Source organism: Arvicanthis niloticus, chromosome 4, assembly GCF_011762505.2.
Source record: "Arvicanthis niloticus isolate mArvNil1 chromosome 4, mArvNil1.pat.X, whole genome shotgun sequence".
In the NCBI taxonomy this organism is placed as follows: Eukaryota; Metazoa; Chordata; class Mammalia; order Rodentia; family Muridae; genus Arvicanthis; species Arvicanthis niloticus.
Genome location: NC_047661.1, coordinates 25,300,457 through 25,323,288, shown reverse-complemented (window position 1 = coordinate 25,323,288; position 22,832 = coordinate 25,300,457). Strand labels below are relative to the sequence as shown.

Sequence of the window (22,832 nt, the reverse complement as noted above, 5' to 3'; positions counted from 1 at the left end):
GGAAGGATAGCTCAGTAGTTAAGAGCATTTGCTGATCTTGTGGAGGATTCAGGCTTGATTCCCAGCCACGCACATAGGTGCCTGTGACTCCAGTCTGGGGATCTGACACCCTTTTCTGAGACCTCCTCAGGTACTTGAACACATATGGAGCACACATATACTACCTTTGGAACACACATATATACATAAAAAATAAGTCTCCGAAGTTTTTCAGTATCAACCCAGACATACACACTTCATCCACCTTATACACAAAGACATTAAAAAGAAAATGAGAAATGGGCATTTTATTGTGATTTCGTTGGTATTGCGAGCACTCAAATACGAGGTGATGGAGCTCAGGGAACAGTCCTGCCTGCCCTGTGTGGGTCCTATTGCATGTCATGCCAATGGAACTATTGCTAAGATTGGGCCCTTCTTACTGGTTGGATTCCATCAAGGCTCATGGTGGCTTTATGCATTTACAAGCCTAGTTCCTAAAAGAGCTATGTAGCTAAGGGGCTTTCCAGGAAAGACTTTGTAATCTTCTTGTGTTTGAAAGACATAAAATGAGCTGATGACTGGCAAAGGAGAGGGAGTCTAAGATTGTGGCATCTGTCGACCAAAGCCCCAGCATCCCGGATCCTAGCTGTGAGGCACCTTCTCCCCACTATTGTCTGAATATAATGTGTTGTCAGCCTATGCTGAGGTAAAGAATGATTAACAGACTTTGGGTTCCATCTGCTGCTCATGTGAGAGAGACAGTAGAATCTAGCCTTGCCTCGTCCATCTTACTGTGGTTTGTCTGTGTGGGCACTTGATGTCTTGAGAGTGAAGCTTCCTGAAGCAGAAGGAAATATCATGCAAGAGAACTGACCCGGAAGGAGCAGGAAGAGCTTGAGAGGGTGGAATCATTGGTGAGCTAACTAATGGGAGAGCCCAGCACTGGCTGTCCACACCCTGAGTACCCGAAAAGGCCCTTCTGCCAGACCGTTTCCACGCAGCCTGTCAGTTCAGCCTAGGTTCTGGCTTTGACTTTTAAATATTTGTGGGTTTGGTTGAAGTTGCCATACTAGAGCGTCTGTCTTCTTGAAATGTAGGAAATAGTGACAAATCACTTTATGTCACACTTTAATCCATTTTTAGACCAGTGGCTAGCCCCTGAAGGTGTCATCATGAACAAAATGACACAGAAGGGCCCTCGGTGACACAAACGTTGGTGTTCTGTGTCTGAATGTGTGGGTCATTTTATCTTTGTCTTCATGGTCTGAGACTCATTAAGGTTACCACACCACTCCAGTGTTCACAAAGGCAACAAACCCTTAGGTTTTAGAATTCTAAGGGAGGCTTTTGGAATGTATCACCCCAGCCCTGGATTCATGAACATGTTCACTGTGTGGCCAGGGAAACTTTCCTTCTTCGGTACACTTCAGGGGTATTGAGAGCTTGTGGACAGTCCAGTCTTTAAAATAAAGCTTTCCCAATACATTAACTGAAAATTCCCAGTCATGCATTCTTTTTGAATCTTATTTTGTAGTTTTCAGGCATATGACTACCAGGGGATGAATCTCAGTTCTTAGTGTATAGCCCAGAGGTATGGACAACTGTTTATGAGTGTGGTTGGGAACAAGTTCTCTCAGTTCAGGGCCATCAGTGTAACAATCTGTGTAGCTGATGGCCCACACCTCTGTTTCAGGGCTGGGGAAACAAACATTTTGTTTGTTCTTGGCTGTCTGTGTGTCAACTGCCGCCTCACTGGACTATATGTCGCTCCTACATCTTCTTAACTAGGCTGTATGTCTGGCTCCTGCATTTTCTTAGTGAATTTGTTCTTTAGTCAAGAAAATTTTTTCTTAGAGAAAATGAAGAAATTAAACCCACAGTTAAAATTTATCAGCATCAGTTGGTGCGTTAATATCAACAGCTGATGACAATTCTGGTCTGCATTTCCCTGTCAAGAGGGTGTGTTCTGTGCCAGGCAGAGGGAAAGGTCACACTAGGGTTCTCCCAGTTTCTTTTGCTGTATAAAATGCCTCAACAAAAGGCAACCTAGGGCAGAGAGGGTTTAATCTAGCTTACTGTTCATTGGGGAGTGAGGGGACAAGCTGATCAGAACTACAAGGAGCTGGTCACGTCTTGCCCACAGTCAGAAATGGAGACGTAAAAACCCGGGTGCCTGGTGCTCAGTGAGCTTTCTCTGTTACTATCCAGGCCAGGGCCCCAAGCCCCGGAATGATGCCACCCACTTTCAGGCCGGGTCTTCCTGTATCGATTTAAGGCATTCAAGACAGTTCTTCAAGCCACACCCCAGGCCACCACGATCCAGACAACCCTTCCTTGAGACTTGTTTTCCTGTGATTCTAATTGTGTCAAGTCGACATTTAGAAGAAACCATCACAGGGAATGTATGAGGAGGGCCTGTCAGACCTGGGCTCGCTGCCCTCTCCCTGACTGCAGAGGGATTTTTACCTTGATTTCTCCAGGGGATTCTGAGCAGCCAATTTGGAAACTACTAGGAAGATGGTAAGCCCTCTTCCTTATTCAACTTCTAATATCCATCCCTCCTCTCTCTCCTGTTCAAAATAATAGAAATTCAGAACTAGAAGGTCTTATTTGCTAAATCCCTTTGTCAACCGTCTTTTTAGAATTGTGGAAAAACGTGGAAGATGGATCTTGGAATGAACTAAGCAGAAATAGAAAATAAAAACTGTGGTATTCTCTTCTCACTGCCCTGGTCTAACTATGCATGTTCTAAGGATTCTTTTTCATTTTACTTAATGATCTACACAATGTTCGTATACACATAACATGTACAGGCTTAACATATATGTATATGATGCATATGTATCTGTATACATATACATATTTTCATGCAATGTTTTGGGCATGTTTCCTGAGCCTTCAGAAGTTCTTTAAAGTCCATAGTTTGGGTGTAGAGTAATTATTTTCATATCTTCTCTTTAGCGCAAGATTCTGTGGCTGTTGTTGGTCATGTTGATTATATTTTAAATATTCTATAAAAAGGACTGGGATCAATACTCTGACTGAAGATCACACATACTCTTGGCTGTTTTCTCAGGACAACCCCCCAGAAAGCGGTGTTCTAGAAAAGCATGGCAGGCAGATGGGAGCACGGACTTGCAGCTTTTACCAATTATTGCTGGTGTGAAATTGGGTGACTTTCAAGCTGCCTTTTCTTGTGTTTGAGTTTGATGGTTATGTTTATCTCATGGGGTCACTGCTGTGAGGGTTAAGCAATTCATTTTTTGTTTTTTTGTTTTTTTTTTCTGGAGCGCTTAGATAGCACACTGTGGGGAGTCAGAGGGTAGACATGGGTTGTAGGTAATGTGTCAGAGTGGCCACTTCAGGTCTTTGGAATTGTTGAGCATTTCCCCATTTTAGGTTGTGGAGCCTGTGTCCCCACTACAGACCTTCAAGCACAGGTCCCGGTGGCTCGTTAATACTGCCAACCCCGTACCATAGATGAAGAAAGAGAAGTGTCGTCACATCAAATTTCTGGCCACACATCTCATCCTCAGGCATCAACAGAATGGAACTAGAATGCAGATTCCAATTCAGGCTTGTGTGTCTCACGACCCATTAATATTTTTGTATTTTAATACATCTTTCCTTGATGCCCAGATACAGCGTTCAGTTGGACCACAGTCACTCTTCAGTGAGCTGCAAGTCATCTACTGGAAGTCATACTCCATCTCAGAAACAAGAACTAGCTTTTTATCGTAATTATGGTGGGGAAAAAAAAAAAGAAACCATATCTCGGAAGCTTTGCTTAAACTTTATTGTTCTCCGAGAAGCAAATTGAGGGTGGACTGCGGTGGTCTGCCACTAGGGGGCGCTGAGACTCTTCAGAATTTCAAGTTCTATTTGGAAAAGAAACCCTTGAAAAGCATTTTCTATCTCGGTGACATCCAGAAAATACAATCAAAAAAAGGGTTTGAGAGGTTGCAGCGTGGCTTTCCACAGGGAGACTGTTTCCATTAACTTTAAATAGAGAGGGCAGCGACGGACCAAATGGATTCCACCCAACCCCAGAGTAGAGGACCATTGAGCTTATTGGGGTTACTCGGAGGAATGGAGAACACTTAAGGCTGCTACATCGTTGAGACTCACCGAGACATCCCCTCGCAGCAGATGCTTGCTGCTCACATATCCTCACATATCCTCGTGAGCCTTTTCTCCTCAGTCCTGTGGGAACAACCATGTAGACCTGGTGGGAGAGATCCCAGCCGCTCAGATTTAAGATGAAACTAATAAACAGCAGAGGGAGGCGGTGCACAGGCTGAGCAATCGGTCACCTGTCTCAGGGCTGGAAAGATGGCTGAGCAGTTAAGAGGACTTTAACTGCTCAAGGTGTTCCCAGCACCTTGGAGTGGTGAGCTGACAGACTTGGCTGCCGGGAACTGAACTCCTGTCCTCTGGAAGAGCAGCACGCTCTCTTAACCTCAGAGCCGTATCCCAGCTCCAAGTGGCGTCCTTATTAACAGCTTCAGTGGTCATTTCCGTTGAAACAACAGACAATCCCAAGGACATCTCCCTGATAGTCACTGGTTTTGATACTCTTACAATGACTTACCAACTTTCCTTTTGTGTAATTGTTATTTGTAGAAAGTGGGTTGGGAATCCAACCCACTTATTATTAAATTTGTTCTGGCCTTTTACATGCCTCTGATTTAAATGAGGAGGAGTCTTGGAAGGTTTTAAATGACCAGATGTTGGATTCTTCCCTAAAGACGAGAGGCTCCTCATCTGTATTTGGAAGTCAATCAATCCACCAAGAACTGGCTGTCCTGACAGCTTGGTTTCCTTGTGTTTCCCAACTGAGCCCTGTTTGTCAAGTTCACTAACTAGTCTATCCTCATTCCCATCATGCCCTGCACTCAGATCACCATTTCACTAGATTCTTTAATTCACCAACTCCTTCGCATTACCTGTTTCTGTCTCCATGAATAGCCTAGTGGACTGAATAGCTCTTTATCCCCAACTGTGTGGCTTGTGAGCATGCATGCATGCACTCACGTGCACACATGCACACTTGTGCGCACGTGCACACACACACACACACACACACACACACACACACACACACACACTAATTTCTGGTGTAACATTTTCTACAAATGGCCCAAATCTCATAACATACAACCTACAGTGTATATACCCTAGGTTGAGACTCCTTCTGTGGAAGGAGCCATGCAGTCAGGAGCTGTGTGATGTCTCCCTTTCAGCATCACAAGGCATAATTTGTGCTAAAACAAATCTAACAAAAGGAGCCTTCATAGGGGGGAACAGCTACCTCTGTCAGTCCTTAGTGACTTTTCTTCCTAGAAACACACAAGCATACCACAGAGTTTGGTCTATGCAGACTATACAATTTCCTGTTCTAATGTTTATACACCTTCTTTTATTCTGAGTATTTCCCCAGTTTTTCAAATATTCAACGGCCATGACTTGCTTGCACTTCCCCTCCCCCTTCCTGTCCTGAGCATTTCTCCTGGCCTCTTTATGGCTGCAACTGTCTCCTTTATGCCTCTCCTGGGGGCAGCGGGCTTCCTCTTCTCAGTCAAGCTTGTATTTGGGGAAGCTTTTGAGAAATGCAGCCCCCACTCAGTACTTGGGATGTTGCTGCCCACACACTGTTTCATTTATGAATGCCTGTCTGCTCCAGGAACTGAAGTGGATTAGGAAGTAGTAGGCAGACTGCCTTGAAATTCCATGTCAACATAAGTACTAATTAGAGAGAAGTTTTCCAGAGAGTAATGCTGTAACAAACCTTGTATTCAAGAAAGTTGAGGCAAAGTGAAAGTCTTCAAGTTCAGATGAGAAAGAATACTTGAGCTGTCTGGATCAGTAACTCTGGGTAGAAAGCATAGCTACAAAGGGCAGTGATGATCCAAGATGAAACAGACAGTCACCAGGAAGATGTCTTTGGTGTGTGTGTGTGTGTGTGTGTGTGTGTGTGTGTGTGTACAGACATGTTCCTGCGTATAAACACACATGTGTGTGATTACGTGTGTGCATGTGAAGATGAAACATCATCAAGGTGGTGTCTTTCTTGATCTCTTTTCACCTTTTTTTTTTTTTAAAGCTGGAGACAATGAAACTTTATTTAAAAACCAAATCATTTGGAAAATATATCAAAGGCTTGACAGAACACACAGACAGGTGTATTATTGTTTCAAGTAATTATCTAAAATATAAAATGCCATGCTGGGCCAGCAACACTGCACTGCAAAGCCCCAGGCCAAAATGGCATTTGGTAAGGGGTGTGCCTGTCTTGCTCTATAATGGTCCTAGGTTATCTTGGCCCAAATCTCTCACTTTTAGGTGTCCTTGTTGCTAGGAGATTACCTGTCCAAGGCTTGGTGAATTCAGGGGCTGAGTAATACTGGGCTTGGACTTCTATCCTGTGAAATCTAGGTTTTCCCAGTCCAGTGCTTCTCCACAGTTCCTGTTTTCTGTTTACTCTCAGCTACTGGTAGGAGGGTGACAAGAGCCCCCTGCTCTTCATGGAGAGGTGTCACTTTGCCACAGAAGAAAGTGAAAGAAGCTGTTTCCTACACACAGTGTGACACTCTCTGGTCTTGTTAGGAGCTTCCAGAATGACAGAATTTGAAGAAACGGACATTCCCATCTTGTTGGTCAGAGAATACAAAGATCCTCCAGGAGTTATTCAAACCTCCTGTACCTTAAATCCACTTTTTTTTGCCCTTGCATATAAGACAAAAACCAAGTAAAATGAAGATATGGGAAGGAAGCCTTCTTCCTTCCGCTAAACTCCTGGCATACTGGGTTTTGTTTCAGAGCATATGCAAGGTGTTGTGGTGACATTTGTGGTAAACAGGGCCTTGACTACAGACACACCTCGCCTCAACCCTTACCAGCAGGTTGAAAAGAGCTGCCAGCTTAGATGTCTATGTAGGAAGAATCTGAGCCTCTGGTACAAGGGCAGTCAGTATTGCCAGGAGGAACTGCAGAACTTGCACATGAACAGTTAGGATCTAGAGTTCCCTTCTAGGGAGCCTGTGCTATCTCTGATCCAAATTTTAGCACTAGCTAAAGAACTTCACCTTTGAAGGTCCAGACATGAAGGAACTGGTGTCCAGAGGTGAATGCCACTCCCCTGGAGCTTGCTGTGTCCTGAGTTTTCCTCATTCATAAATGTTGCTTAACAGACTAAACTTTCATTCTTCCATTTGAATAGCCTGCCCTTAGCCCCAGTGGTCACTGACAGTTTGACTTCCTGATGTATGACAGAGACTCCTTCATCTCCTTGGCCATTGGTGGGATGAGGTGCATGTGGTCATCTGCACATCTGCTTCACCTGCAGCTCCTTACTCCCTGCAACCATCAAGTCTTTGGCTTTGCCATTGCAATGCATTGTGCACTGGTTCAGACAGTCCTGAAACCTTGCCAGCTCACTAGCTTGGCCTTGAGCCAGAGCATGGTAGCATGGTAGTGCTGGATGCGTTGGTACCTGGTTGTCCTCAGAGCAGTTGGCATGTCACTGGAACATGAGACCCTGCATCTTCTGAATAGTTTTTTCTCTCTCCACACCTTTCACCACAGCATGCAAAGCCGCCTGCACTTAGTTGCTGTACCACTGTGACCTTTAGATATACTGTGCTGGCATCTGAAAGTCACATTTTTTTTGTTTGTTTTATTTTTCATTGTTTTTTTTGTTGTTGTTGTTTTGTTTTTTGAGATAGTGCCTCCTTGAGCCTGGAGCCCAACCACTGGGCCTGTGTGCCCAGGACCCTCCTCTTCCTCCTCTTCCTCCTCCTCCTCCTCATCTTCCTCTTCCTTCCTCAGGCAGGAATTACAGATATGTGCTGCTAAGACTGGCTTTGCGCTGGGTACTGGAGATCTGAATTCAGGTCTCCGTGATTGCACAGAAAATTCTTCACCCTCCGAGCATCTCCCTAGTCCTGCGGGGAGTTCTTTTCCTTTTTAAACATTTATTTATTTACTTACGTTTATTTTCTTTTGGGAGAAAGGTACATAAGTGAAAATCAGGCGACACAATTTCAGGAGTTAGCTCTCTTCTTCCACCATTCCTCCAGGTATTGAGCTCAGGGCATCAGGCTTGGCAGCAAACCTTTCCCCACTGACTTATCTTGCTGTCCCAAGGGTATTAACTTTTTAAAAAGATTTCTTTATTTTGTGTGTATTTGTGTTTTGCCTGCTTGTATATATGTGTACTGCATGTATGCCTGGTCCCTTCAGAGGCCAGAGAAAGACATTAGATCCCTTGGGACTAGGGTTACAGGTGGTTGTGAGTCACCTCATGGGTGCTGGGAGCCGACTCCAGGTCCTCTGAAAGATCAACCAATGTTCCTAACAACTGAATCACCTCGGCAGCCCCCAAGAGTATTATTGCTAGAAAGAAAATTTAGAACCACTAGAAACTATACTTATGATCTTTAACTTTTAATAAACCACAAGCAAATATTCTCGATAGTGAGAATAAGGGAGAGAGTCATAGCTGGGGGCAGAGGTAGTATTGTGAGCATGGTATCTTACCCCGTGCTAAGAACATGCTTTGCTTAGTATATTGTCTTTTCCTCATATGCACAAGATAGCACCTTTACTAAGTGAAAAGTTTATTCTTACTGTGTTTTTGGAAGATTTGGGCCTTTAGTTTCTCTAACTTGAGGCACATTTTTTTCCTTTTCAGTATGACTGGTTTACATAGCTATAGCTGCCAGTTTTAAATCTTGGGGTGATTTTTACTGTAGAATTTTTTTTCTCATCTTGATCTTGATGAGAAAAGGCACTTTGGTGGTTTTAAGTAAATATTTTCAGTCTTCTTTACCTCTTTAAACTCAGGAATAGGGGATGGAGAGATGGCTCAATGGTTAAGAGCACTCGCTCCTCTTTCAAAGGCCTTGAGTTCAAGACCCAGCACCTACCTGCATTGGGCAGCTGATAACTGCTGGCAACTTCAACTCCAGGGGCTTTTACACCCTCTTCTGGCTTTCTCGGGCACTGCACCTACTCATACAGACACAATAAACTTACAATATAATATTTTTAGACTCAATTATTGAAAGGATTCATGAGAGCGTAAGGTTAACCTCAAAGAATGGTGTACTGGCAAGAAGAACAACCCCCCACTTTCCCTTCATTTCACACTACGCTTTCCCCACAGCAAACTCAGCAAGAGCTCAGATTTGTACAAAATTAAAATGAAATAATTTTGAGCCTGTGATCTTGAGCTGTGTTATTTTTTACTTTTGGCAGGGGCTATATGAATATGGAAGGAAACATGGCTAGAAGAAAGGATTTACTTTGGAAATATTATTTTAACCATAGGCACGTTATGTCTGTCTTTTTATTTCCCTGGCAAAGGTACTGATGTGCTTGTAAACTTCATTAAGTCCAGTTATAGTGTGCCAAGTTGTTTTCATGACAAACAGCATCCGGGAGGCCATCTTTTGGAGACATACTACCAGACTCAGCAAAGGAGAAGCAAGTTATATTATGGAAATTAGGAATTTAGAGCCATGGGACCCAGGCTGCTGAGAAAAAGATTTGTAACAGAGTTTATATAGTTTAGGGCAAAAAGTCTTAGCATGGGAAATTTCTGACTATGCTCAACTTTTATATATCATAGGAAAAGCATAAGCATGTTACATGGATTCAGTGCCACCCATGACTGGTACAAATGTAGATGTTTTTAACATGTGTGAAACAGAAAACAGATCATGCTTGGTCTAGAGCAGTGGTTCTCAACCTGTGGGTCATGACCTCCATAGGGGTTACATATCAAATATCTTCCACATTTGATATTTACATTGTGATTCATAACAGTAGCAATACTACAGTTATAAAGTACCAACAAAATAATTTCGTGGTTGGGGTCACCACAAAATAAGGAAGTGTATTAAAAGGTCACAGGATGCAGAAGGTCGGGAACCATTGGTCTAGGTGCTCTACCCTGCACAGTTATGACTCACTGGATAACGGGAGCTGAGTTGTGGGGAGCAATTGGAAAAAAGCGATGGATTGGAAAAAGAAAACCTTACATTGTTGTGTGAACATAATGAACCAAACACACCAAAAATACATGTAAAATTCATGTCACAGTATGAGAGAAAAGAGAATTGATGCTGATAGAAATATCCCCTCTGAACAAAGCAGTTGCTTTTTCCTATGTCACTGTATTTCTGAACGTGTTTCAGGGGAGGCATTTGGAGGTTAGGGAACTGAGGCAGCTGTTATGAGCAACTACTGCTCTTGAAGAAAGCTGGAGTTAGGTTTTCAGTACCCACACTGGGGGGCCCACTACCAACTGTAACTCTAGCTCTATGTGATCTGCTGCCCTCTTCTGGCCTCAATGGGAATCCACAAACACATGCTTATACACAGACACATAAGTACACATAAATAAGAAAACCAAAACCCCCAAACCAAAACAAACCAACAAAAAAGTCCATAAAAACCAATCCCTAGATGTATTTGAATCTAGCTCACAGTTTGCTGCAGAACACTGTATTGCAATTTTCAGAGATTCCCTAACAATTGCTTGTTAAAAAGCATCGCTCCTGTTTAAGAGCCCTCTGCCCAGAGCCTCTTTTGACTATTTCAGTTTTACTACACACACCTTGTCAGGGCAGAGGCTGCATTAAATGTAAGGAGGATGCAAATTGGGAAGAAAAAGAAATAATAATGAGACATATCAGTATTGTGTGTGTTTTGCCTGAAGAAAACTATGCAAATTTTTATCATCATTAAATTATTTTTTTAAAGCGTTCTCTCATTGTGAGATGGACACGAACAGAGTAAAGTTTTTTTTTTTTTTTTTTTTTTTTTAATGATCAAGGATGGGTCAATGTACAGCGATTTAAATTTTGTTCTGCTATAATTGGAAAAAGTGAGGGAAAGGTCATGTTCTTGAATACATTCTGGGAAGACCACATGCTTGCAGGGACTAATGAACCATCACATAAATAGACAATGTCCCGAAGCTCCTGAAACACCCATTCTGTACTTAGAATTTGCATCAGCCAGAATTTTCCTTCTTGAATTTTATTAAGAGAAATATCATCTTCCTTTCTCCTTCAAGTATCACATGTGAATTTCAAGTATCTGGTATCTGTTCAGGTATTTTCATAAAAATTCCAATGAGAGAGGAGGAGGGGGAGGGGAAAGGGAGAGGGAGAGGGAGACAGAGGGAGAGAGGGATGGAGAGAGAGAGAGAGAGAGAGAGAGAGAGAGAGAGAGAGAGAGAGAGGAGACACTTTCTTCAGTCTCCCCGTTGTCTGCTTTTTCTTACTGTGACAGTGTATACTAGAGGGAGAGATCACCACAAGACCTCATGGCTTCATATGAACATCTCAAGTTATGAACAAATTCCCTTTGCCATATAATAATAAATATGACAAATGGGAACGAAGTCTCTGATGTAACCGATGCCTTCCTAGAATCCCTTTTGTTTGATCTTAAAGATATTGTTGTTTTTCATTCTGCCTTTGTTCTTCATCTATCCTCCAGAGTTCATGGTTCATTTAAGTGATGTATGTTGTATGTGATTTCAAAAAATATCTCTAAACGATTGAATCCTCTTAACCTTCCTTTTTCTCCCCCTCTTCTTCATTATCAATGCGCACACTTGAGGGATGGGGTCAAGAGTGCTGTAGGCTGCTGTTTCTTCTTCATTGTAGGAGAATGTTACTCACATTTTGGGATTTGGGCTGACACCTAGGCAACAAGTCTCAATAACATTGTTGGTAGCTTCCACATCTTTTAAAATGTTTTTATTTATTCCTTAAGAATTTCATATGTGATACTTTGATCATATTCTTTCTCCTTCCAGATTCTTTTCCACTTATATTCTACCTCTCTCTCTCTCCATCTCTCTCCCTCCCTCCTTTCCCCCTCTCTCTCTTGCTCTCATTCTTGCTTTCGCTCTCTCACTCTTGCTCTTGCTCTCTCTCAACAAAACAAAGCAAAACAAAGTATACACATTTAATCCCAACACTTGGGAGGCAGAGGCAGGCGGATCTCTGCCAGATTGGTCTATATATCAAGTTCCAGGACGAATCGGTCTACATGATGAGATTCTGTTTTTACGAAACCAATCCAACCAATCAACTGAGCAAACTTGCCAAAAAAAAAAAATCCATGGAGTGAAATTTGTGTTGGCCTCCCCATCTTGATGTGATTACAGATCCTCATGGACCCTAAAATATTCAGTGGAGATAGAAGGACATTTGTGTATAGAACTGGTCTCAAGAGGGGGTGTAAGATTGACTGGGTGTGATTAACTGGAGGAAATGAGGAGCAGCTAGGGAAGTCTTATGCCTAAAACAAAGGAACAACTCTATAGGCTAGAGAAGATGCTGGCACTTAAGGGCTGAGCAGAACAGTAGAACCAAGAGAGGTGTCAGAGACAAATATGATAGAAGGTACATATTGTTATCATATAATCAAATGAAAGGGACAGTTTTAAGCATGAATTTTCGGTGATGTTGGATTAATTGGTTTGTTTAAAAAGTTGGTTTCTACAAAGCGTGTACTATCAGGTGTTACTCATGTATTGTGTTTTACTAATACCTAGTGCATATACGGATACTATTGTATTTGCACTTTAATCTTCGAATTGAGCCTAGTATCTGTCACAACGAAACCTGGTAGACAGGTGTTAAATGGGCACAGTATATTTGTACTGGTCAGGTGATAGACTTGGAACATGTGACAGTATGAATATAAATGTTAATTCACCTTCAGTATATAAAGGATCTCTACTAAACCATGCTTGGATCTTAAGAGCCTTAAGAAAGAGGAACATCTATCTACCTGTTATGTATGTATGTATGTATGTATGTATGTATGTATGTACGTATGTATCCATTATTTATCTCTTTACTAGTGCTAGGAATCAAACTCAAGCATTCAGCCACTGAGCAATATCACCAGCCTTCACTGGATAGTCAACATCTCTTTTATGTTTCTCTGAATAAGAAAGATAGAAGATGTTTTTAGGATTGGTTTGCTTACAAAAGAGATTTGAGAAAAACAGGCAACGTATTAAGGAATATTAACTTGAAACCCTAAAATCTACAAAGGACCTTGTCATGATAAGGTAGGACATAGCCCTGATGCTTACCTGTCAATACAGATGTGCTATTTGTGGCATGGTGCAGGATACCCTAAGAGTTCTGAGGATGGGGAGTGAACGGCCTTTCTGTAGTGTCCCAAGTTACAGTGGGATGATGACTGCTGTGCCATCCTCACAGCAAAGCGTGTCCTGCCACAGTGCTCTTTCTCCATCAAGAACTCTTGCTTTAAATTCTTTCTCTTTCTTACTAGTTGGGTACCACTGACTGTGTCCCAACCTGTGCATGCTTTAATTCCCGTATTCATGAAAAGAGGCTCCTGAATTGTTGTCCTAGGATACACAGAACATCCAGTGAGACTGCACACAAGCAGCTAATTCACACTTGGAAGATTATTATTATTTTCTCAGCAGGGATCAGAGGGACACATATCAAATTGTTTGCTGTATTTTCAGTTTCACATGCCACTATTTGCTTTGCTGTTTGAGTATTCCAGAGATGCCCCACAATTGTGATGTCACGGTGTAACTATTTAGAAAAAAAAAAAACCCACAGGCATTCAAATACTTATGCTTCAATCCCATATTTTTTTCTTTTAAATATAAACCAATAGCTTAGGACACAAAACAGTCTTTCAAGTTTGTTTTTCCTGGAGACACTCTTCAGAGAGCTGATTGGTGTCCATCCTTACTAAGCAGCTGCAGCTGAATCTGTGTGATTCCCTCCAGAGAGCTGTCTTGGCTTTAGTCTGTTGGATAATCGCCTATTTGGATAACTTTTTGTTGGATAATTTCCCATTGTCTAACTATGGGACTCATAAATCCTCGCTTAGGGGGACAGATTTTAGAGAATGATATTTGGATACAGACAGTTGCAATTTCAAGACTCTTACAAAGGGTGAGAATGACAGATTTTTACTGGGCATTATAAGTTTCCAAACTTTGAAAATACATTCTGGAATGTAGATTATTTACTTACCAATACAGATAATGTCTTGCCTGTCCATCAGCCTGCTCTCTAAGATACTGAGTTCACGGATAAGAATGTCACACACCCAATAAAATATTTCTCCTGGCGTCCAACTTAATAGGGAGAAAATATTATTAAATTAAAATTATTAAATTTGTATGAGTTATACTTTAGTATTGGCAGTGCTATGGTTCCTGGTATTACAAAGCAAAGGAGGAAAAACCCCATTTTTTTCAATGTGTATTTTATTCATAATATTAGATTTTAATAAGGAAGGTACAGAGATAGTTTTTTTCTACATCTTTGAATTTAACTTTTTTCACTTAAGGAGTCTGACAAATGATCTGAGTAGTTACCTCATGTATAAAACCTATCAAGGCATGTTTACATTACTCAGAAAATATTATGTGCTAAATGTGGTCCAGAAGCAGACAGAGAGGATTCATAATCCTAGGGGACAATGGTGTCAAGGCTCAGAGAGAGACTAGAAATGCTGCCTGTAGGGTCTCCAGATTTCAACACCGTTTTACTCTGAATAATGGTAGGTTTAATCTTAGCCAAAATGCAACTGGGCAACCTGTTACTTCACATATGGACAGCAACTGCTCAAGTAAATTATGGAAGTGCATGCTCCAACTTTGCTTCTGTCATACATTATATGTTCATCTCTATCCAAGACTGAGACTGTTGCATGACTGAGCCAAGTTTAGTGCCGAGGTTGCCAGTCTTCCTGATTGTTGTTCATTACGTGTAGCGGAATCTTCTCTGACTTCTTGGAAATAGGAATTTTCCTGGACATTCCAAAGGCTGTCACTGTCATTGTACCTGAAGACCAGTCACAAGGGCATTCAAGAGTTTCCGAGTCTGCTCTGAATTGGAGAACATAACAGAATTGGTTATTGTTTCTTTACACTAGTGAAAACATTAGCATTAAGATTCACAGAATCCATGAAACTTGGAAACTATTACATCGGTCTGCCTCAAAACAACTGACCTTATGGACCAGGGCTCCTGCATTAGTGAGACTGTTCTATTTCATCCTGTTGGCAACGGAAATGACCCCAGTGCAATGACAGGGGACTCTTCTGAGAAGGGGTTGTCGTCTACTTAAGTTAGGCTATGGTGAGCTGAGTAGACTGAGTTTACTGAGTGCTGAGCAAATACAGTAGAATAATCTGTACATCTCAGCCATGAGAATTGAGAAGGACGAAGACAAATGGGGGAGAGGCAGTACTTGTTAGGATTAGACATAAGATAGAGCTTCATATAAAATGACAACCCCCCCCCCCCCCAAATAACCACAGAAGAGTCTAGAAGGGAAATTTTGTTGATTTCAGTGAGGTACCTAGGTAACGCCATCCATGCTTTGTGGTACACACGGTTATTCAGACACAATACTTCCTGTGATTTGTCTGGCTACATCACAGGTGACTCAGTTTGTGAAGGTATGTTATGAAGGTGCAATTATATACGCCTTCTCTCATATTTCAATGTTCAACTCCTAAGACTTCTCAGATTAAAATAACACCTTTCAAAATATGGGCACGATGTTAAAATATAAACCATAAAAATTTATTACCCATCATATGAGTGATGTCTTAAGCGGTTCAGGTCTTTTTTGTGGTTTATTTTTTTTAGAATACACAATGACTCTTGCTCGGAATTGCCAAACCATCTACCTTGGAACAAGTCACAAAGTAAACTCATTAACGTAGTCTATCAACCTTTAAAAGTGGCAGGAAAACCCATTTAGTTTCTTTCCTGAACAATGAATTGATTTTTCTCTAAGTGTCGGCACCAAGCTATACAGCACAGTTTGCTGTGTGCTTGTGGAACCTTGAAAAATTAGTTTTTGCTATGATTAATAACATTCTTCCTATATTTCCATGTCATTCCTATTGTACCATTTATGTTGTAGAGTCATGGGTGGAGAGATGTTGTCAAGGATTGATTTAGAACCATAAATTGCTGCAATAAACAGGGATAATTTTGTACTGCTTAAAAAATTGAAGCACAGTAAATTATACAAACTTCTATGCAGAGCGCTGTGAGATTTTCCCACAAATGTATCCAGATGTATCAGCCAAACTGATAAATCGTTCATATTTGTTTCTTATGATGATATTCTTCTAAACAGACCTCAGGCAATAGCTGACAGTTGTCATTTGATAAGTAATGCTTTAGATGGGGGTAGTTTTAAAGCTTCTGGTAGCAGACAGATAGAATGGCAATGGGATAGAGGAGTGTTTGGTGATTTCAGGAGTCTCTCCAGGCGTGGTGGACAGGCGTGAGAGAGAACCATTTAACCAGGAGCTGGGGAAGAGACTTTGCTCTGCAAACTCAGATCTTTAACTGAAGCTGTTTCTTACTTTTAAGGAAGAGGAAACAAAGACACAAAGACGCAATCACTGCAACTCATTGTTTGAGGAATTACATTTCAATGAGAGTTCGCTCGCCCTTAAGTATCAGAGAGGAAACCACAGGAGATCAGCACAGAGATGATTAAAGTCAGAAATTAGAATTTTTAGAAGCTCCAGACTGGCTTCTGAATGCAGGATTTACTTAGCAGTCCCCTTGTAACCTTTGCCATACTGTTTGCTCTCACAAAGGGCTCAGTGAGCCAGAAAAGCATCCGCCCAGCCCCTCTAGGTTGGAACAGGCATTTGAAGCTGATTTCCTACTTGGGGCTCACACTTGTTTCAACCTTGAAACTTTTGGCATTGGGGCTCATAATCTTATGGCCAATTTGGATTTTTAAGCAAAGAACTTAGTTTTTTAAAGTCTCTCAGACAACAAATGACTTAAAAAAATAACATTTTAATGATTTCAATGGAAATAAACCAGAAGTGGCTGGATTAAGTTTCTCTTAAAATACACATGTTTAGCGATTAAGAGAAAAATATGGCTCAGAAATGCTGTCTGCTTTTTTTTTTTCCTTCGAAATCCCGAATAGTTGAACAATTGAGTAGCTTAGACGTCTTTAGTCGAGACATCTTTGTGGAAACTATTTCTGGCAATGGAAATGGTGCTAATAAAAGAACATGAGATAAAGTTCTCCTTAGAAATGGAGTTTTAATGTATGTGGTTTCTAAAGATTAGTCTTGATGATAAGCTTATTTTATTGAAGATTATTTAAGAAGATTATTAAGAAGTGCTTGGCCTGGTTCAGGAATTTTAGAGACAGGAGCAAAAAAGTAAGTAAGTGTTTATGCATGACTGGTAGATGGAAATGATGAAGCTTTGTTGAATGACATTGGTGTGTCCCAAAGTCTTTCAACACGTTTGCTTTGCTTTAGCCGCCCTGCACCTTGTTCACGAATGGGAAATAGTGAGAAGCCTCGGCCATTCTGATGTGGGTTTCCAGGCGTCTGTAAGCTATAGTTATTAAACTTAGGTTCACAAAAACCCAAGTCAGATCAAACCATACCAAAAGCAGAGACCCAAAAGACATGAAAGTAGAAGAGACACTAGTTGGGAAGAGAGAGGTGTCAGTGGGGGTGGAAGGGAGATAGGAGACGGTGACAGGGGTTGGATATGATCAGAATATATGATGTACAAGGATGTCATAATGAAACCCATTACCGAGTGAAGCTAAAGTTACTAGTACTAAACTTAAGAACTATGAGCTTATTACAGATAACGAAGACCATATGTGATGAATGAAGGACTCCAGCAGGGAATTTAGGTGTGCACTTGGCAGGTGTGGAGGTTATGTGGTTTTGAGGAGATTCGGGATCAGTATCTCTCTTTTAGTATGTTGAATGAACTGTGAACAACAACAACGACAACAGCGACAACCGCTGCCGCTGCCGCCACCACCAAGCAGGTGACTGGGAGATCAGAATGCCATCTTCATACTTCATAATGCTGATGCCAGAGGCTGTAGTTAGCAATGGATATGAACAATGGGCTTGCTTGCAGCAGACTCAAGCTGGTTAGCCTTCCTACCCTGGCTCAGAAAGAACTAGAAAAGGAAGGCATGTGCTTCGGGAGTCAAGCAGAAGCTCTGCTGCCTGCAGCGTGGGGACATGATGCTGTAAACTGGGTTTCTGCAGGCAGCTTGCTTCCAAGAGGAGGGGAAGCCATGTAGGTTCTTAAGCAACCTGAATGTTATGGGCCTCTTTTTGGAGGAGGGCGCCAAGTTTTGGCAAGGACCTAAGAATGTTACCCCAGTAGGGGCTGCCTTCACAATGCTGAGGGTTTGATTCTCTTAAGCTAGTGATTTAAAACAGGGTGGCATTCTCCTCTTAGGGGAGTCGCTAGCTGTAGTGATCATTTCAGAATGCTGGTGGTGTTTAGTGAACGCTAATCAACATTGCTAAATGTCACAGGATGTCTCCTATGAGAAGTAATCATCCCAAGAAGCCCTCCCTGGGGATATCTTAAGCTTAGTTTGACCTGATGGGTGATATTTGCTCTGGAGCATGGGCAGAGGTCTGCACTGAGTTAGCAGCAATGTCCTCATGCCTTCCTGAGTTGTTCTTCTAGTGCATATTTGAGAGAGGAAGGAGGGCTTGGGGTCTCAAGAGACCTTCCAATGACCAAGCCTCAGCTTAGCTGACCCAGCCATCCAAAGGTTCTTTCATCTCCCAATAATTTGGCAGGTTGGCAACCAAACTATAAACATGTGAGCTTTTGGTGGGTTATTTAGTATTCTAAACTATAGTAGTGCATAGCGGCACAGGCCTTTAATCCCTGCATTTGAGAGGCAGAGTTCAGAGGATCTCTGTGAGTTCAAGGCCAGTCTGGTTTACACAGTGATACCTCATCTCAAACAAGAACACCAACAACCTAAACTATGCCACCATTTTTTTTTTTGTTCATGTACTATTTTTTTTGAAATTAAATAATCACTCTTTATTCAAAACAAATAAGCCCTCTTGCTTGCAAGAAAATATGCATGTAAACTCCATCCTCTAAAACAGAAACCACATTCATCCTGTGTGCATAAAAAAGATTTGTAGACAACTAACTGAAATCTACAAATTTGATATATACTACTTATTTGGAAAATAAAAAACTAAAAGCATTAATTTATGTCAAAAAGTCACATTAGAAATGAATTTTCTTCTGAGGCTCATCTTAGCAAATTCTTGGCAGCACAAAGTGGCAGGGCTCTGCCCCTGAGCTCCTGTTCCACCACCCTCAAACTTGGATGAGCGGCACTGTACTGGTGAGTCCTAGGCAGCCACAGTACCCAGGACCGTGTCCTCCAGCATTTTCCAGATCCAGTGTACAGAGAGAACCAAAGCTGAATCACCAGGCTCTTAGGAAAGGTGGCCACGGGCACATCTGAGTGTCCATCTGATGGACTCACAGTGCTCCACCAGGTGCTTCCTTTGTCCTTAGGCCAGGGAATTTCCAACTCAACAGTCACATAAATACATCAGGCCAGTAAAGAACTGAGAAGGAAGTCTTTTTCCTGCATCCCCCATCCTTACCCAATACACAGACACACAGGCAAGAACTCTTCTTATAAATTCAGGTTCATCATCTGAGAGGTTGATGCCTCCAGTGAGTCTTCCAGCTCCAGGGCACGCTGACTGTATGCTTCCAGGTGCTTTCTCCAAATTTCAATATAGTGTAGCTCTTCTCCAGTGGAACCTAGGGTGCCTTCTTCCGTGGGTTGGATGGGGGTCCTGCATGGATGGGCTGGAAGGGGTCTGAGGCCCAGGTTCTCCTGCCTGCTCCTGTCACATCATCTCCAATATGGTCTTGTATGCCTGACGGGCTGCCCTGGTCTGCTCAACCATCTTGTCGTAGCTGACAATCCCTACAATGCTGACAGGAACTGCTTTATTCAGACTCTGCCCCAGTGCCTTGCGGTTGAGTGCAAACACGAAGGGGATGTTCTGCTCACAGGCGCAATCAATGATGGTGTGCAGCGTGTCACGTGGCGTCCAGCCCACCTTTAGACTGTGTCTTCTCACAGTTGGGAGAGATGATGATGCACTTCAGCTTCCTTAGCTTCAGATGTTTCAGGACCTCCCTCAGTCCCAGCATGAGCTGGCGTTTTGTATTGGCCTTGATGGATCCTTCTGGTACTTCTGGTCTTGGAAGCGCACCAGTTTCTTGAGTAGACCCGTGATATGAGCATCTACTTCTTTACTAAATATCTGACTGCAGCAGTCCCTGAACCTCTGGCTGTGGATCTTGGGGAAGGTGGCACTGGCAAGCTTTTGGGTCCCTCTGGAACTCTGTGTCAGCTGGCTCTTCTGACTCACCCTCAACCACAGATGTAGAAGACACTGATTCTCCTGTCTTCTCTGGACCTGTGGGATTGTCCTGACTGGGGGTTTGGTTACTGGTGCCACTCTCCACATCCCATGAGTCATCCTTGGCCACCGTTGGCCACCGTCAGGTTCACAGCACTTTCTTGGAGTTGCTGCTGCATCCTCTCTTGCCATTCTTTCAAAACTACCTTCTTCAGTGAGGTGGGCTTCTTGGCCTTAGGTATCTCCATCTGCTTCCCCTTATTCGTCAAGGGGGCACTGGAGTCCAGGGGGTTGTGTGGGGTCTTCACCTGACTGGAGCGGCGCCCCGTCTCACCTGAGGAGGCATCCTTGGAAAGGAAAGGCACTGCTCCTACTGAGAATGCGTCGGGTCTGGAGGACGGCTTGGCGTGCAGGGCCATGCTGCTGCTTCTCCAGCGCGGCCAACATGCCCCCCAGGTCCAGCAGCACTGGAGTCTGGCTATTCTTTCCACTAGTTTAAAAATCATTCTGCGTCTGCTGTTTACTATGAAGTGTCGGTGATTCCCCTCTGTGTCTTCTTTCAGACGCAACTGACAGGTTGGGGAATTCCTCGCCATCTTCAATCCTCGGTGGCTCCTGAATCGTCAGGACTTCATAACTTGATTTAGACTTTTCTTTCTTTTTCTTGTTCTTTTCGGAGCTTTCATTTTGTTCAAGTTCACCTCCTTGTGACGCGTTGGCCTTTGGAGCAGGATGAACATGCTTTTTGTAGGGAGGGTCTGAAGATAAAGGCTCAGATGTCACACTAACAGTTTTAGCATCAGCTGATGAAGTAGTCTTCTTTAGGTTTATCCTGGAAGTCACAGTTTCAATCACTGCTGCAGAATCTGAAGACACTGTCTGCCAAACAGTATAACCCGTTGGTGTCTAAGACAACTCTCGTGTACATGAAGAGGAACTGGTAGCAGCATTATTGGCCACAGCTCTATCAGCGTGATTGGTCTTCATTTTGCCCTCTACCATATCTGCCACGGGCTTGCCTACTTCTCCCAGGAGAGACATGTTACTGGCAGCAGAGCCAAGAGGCCCCCACCTGAGCAACTTCTGTGTTTCTGGCACATTACTGTTCTGCAGTTCAAGAAAGTCCAGCCTGCTAAACCCAAATTTGCGTTTAGAGGTAGATGCACCTTTTGCAAGGAGGACACACATGCTCACTTCGGGGCTTTGCTGTCGGAAAGCCTGGATGACACTGTGCTTGGCTGTAATCGTACTGCAGGGCTAGCATTGTGCAAACACTCTGTGTGGACTCGAGGGCATAACTGGGATAGGCAAAAGGATGCAGTGCTATCTCAGAAGACCCGTGCTATGCTGGGAAGGTAGGGGCTCTGAAAACCATGAACATTTTTTGTTCAGTCCCTGGTGATTCCTGCACAAATGGATAGTAAGTGGCTGTACAGCCCGGGAAGACACATGCTTCTGAGGACTCTGACCATGCCACATTGAGCCCAGAAAACTTAGGGACAAATGGTTTGACATCAGCTGACAACTTGATGCTAGCCTCGCCTTCAGGCTCCTGCAGCCGCTCCGATGCTTCGGTCACAGAAGAGCTCGCACCATGAAGCCAGAGGCACATCTAACCAACAACTCAGCGTTTCTGCCTTCCTGTGCCTTGTTCATGTACTATTGACTATGAAGCAGCCATCCAGAGTGGCCGAAGCACTGTGAAACCACTGTGAGTCTCAGCCCTGTGATTTGTTGTTTGGCAACAGGTAAAACCCAACGGGAGAATCTGAAGCCAATTCTGTGCTGCTCTAATTAAGTCTTAGTCCATTCTTGCTGGTGTCATAAAATAGCTTGGGCTGGGTAACTTATAAACAACAGAAATTTATTTCTCATCATTTCAGAGATGATAAAAGCCAAGATCAACACTGTGCTTCAGAGCTGAGACTTTTGCTGTGTCTTCCCGTAGTATGAGGGCAGAAAGGACAAGCAACTCCTTGAAGCCCATTTTATAGAGAAATTCAACTTTCATGGCTAATCATCTCTCAGAGACCTTATATCTCTGTGTGGGTGTCTCCAGGTCTGTCTTTGTCTCTCTCTTTCCCCACCTCCTCTCTGGTTTTTCAAGATAGGGTTTCTCTGTGTAACCCTGGCTGTCCTGGAATTTGCTTTGTAGACCAGGCTAACCTCAAACTCAGAGATATGCCTGCCTCTGTCTCCTGAGTGCTGTTTTTAAAGGCGTGCATCACCTCTGTCTGGCAGAGACCCCATCTCTTAAGAGTGTAATATTGGGCTTTAACATTCAGCATAAGGTGTTGGGGGGCATATGCAGATACTTTAGCTACCAAGGTTACATGTTTTGTTATGTTTTCCCTAAAAGTCCTAGATCTTTCAATATCTACTCAACCTGTTGAGTTTTAAAGTTAACAGATTGCTTATTTAGAATAATTTAAAATATATAAAAGAACCTGGTAGACCATACAGAACTTGCAGCGAGCCCCACTTTCCTCCTGACATTGACCCAGCTTTGTGCTACTAACACTCTACATCATTGTGAGGTGTATTTATTACAGTTGATGAACTCAGTGTTCACACGCTACTCTTACAGGCT

At 42.7% G+C, this 22,832-nt stretch overlaps 1 long non-coding RNA gene and 2 pseudogenes across 1 annotated transcript; 1 reads left to right on the top strand and 2 right to left on the bottom strand.

The window, feature by feature from the left end:
• Positions 1-2,180: 2,180 nt before the first annotated feature.
• LOC143441865 (uncharacterized) lies at positions 2,181-4,658 on the top strand. Its single transcript, XR_013109606.1, has 2 exons — positions 2,181-2,502; positions 3,622-4,658. It is a non-coding gene; the product is annotated as an uncharacterized LOC143441865 (long non-coding RNA).
• Positions 4,659-7,221: 2,563 nt separating this feature from the next.
• Positions 7,222-14,847, bottom strand: LOC117706833 (protein FAM136A pseudogene; annotated as a pseudogene).
• Positions 14,848-19,456: 4,609 nt separating this feature from the next.
• On the bottom strand, positions 19,457-21,192 carry LOC117707599 (selenocysteine insertion sequence-binding protein 2-like; annotated as a pseudogene).
• Positions 21,193-22,832: the final 1,640 nt, after the last annotated feature.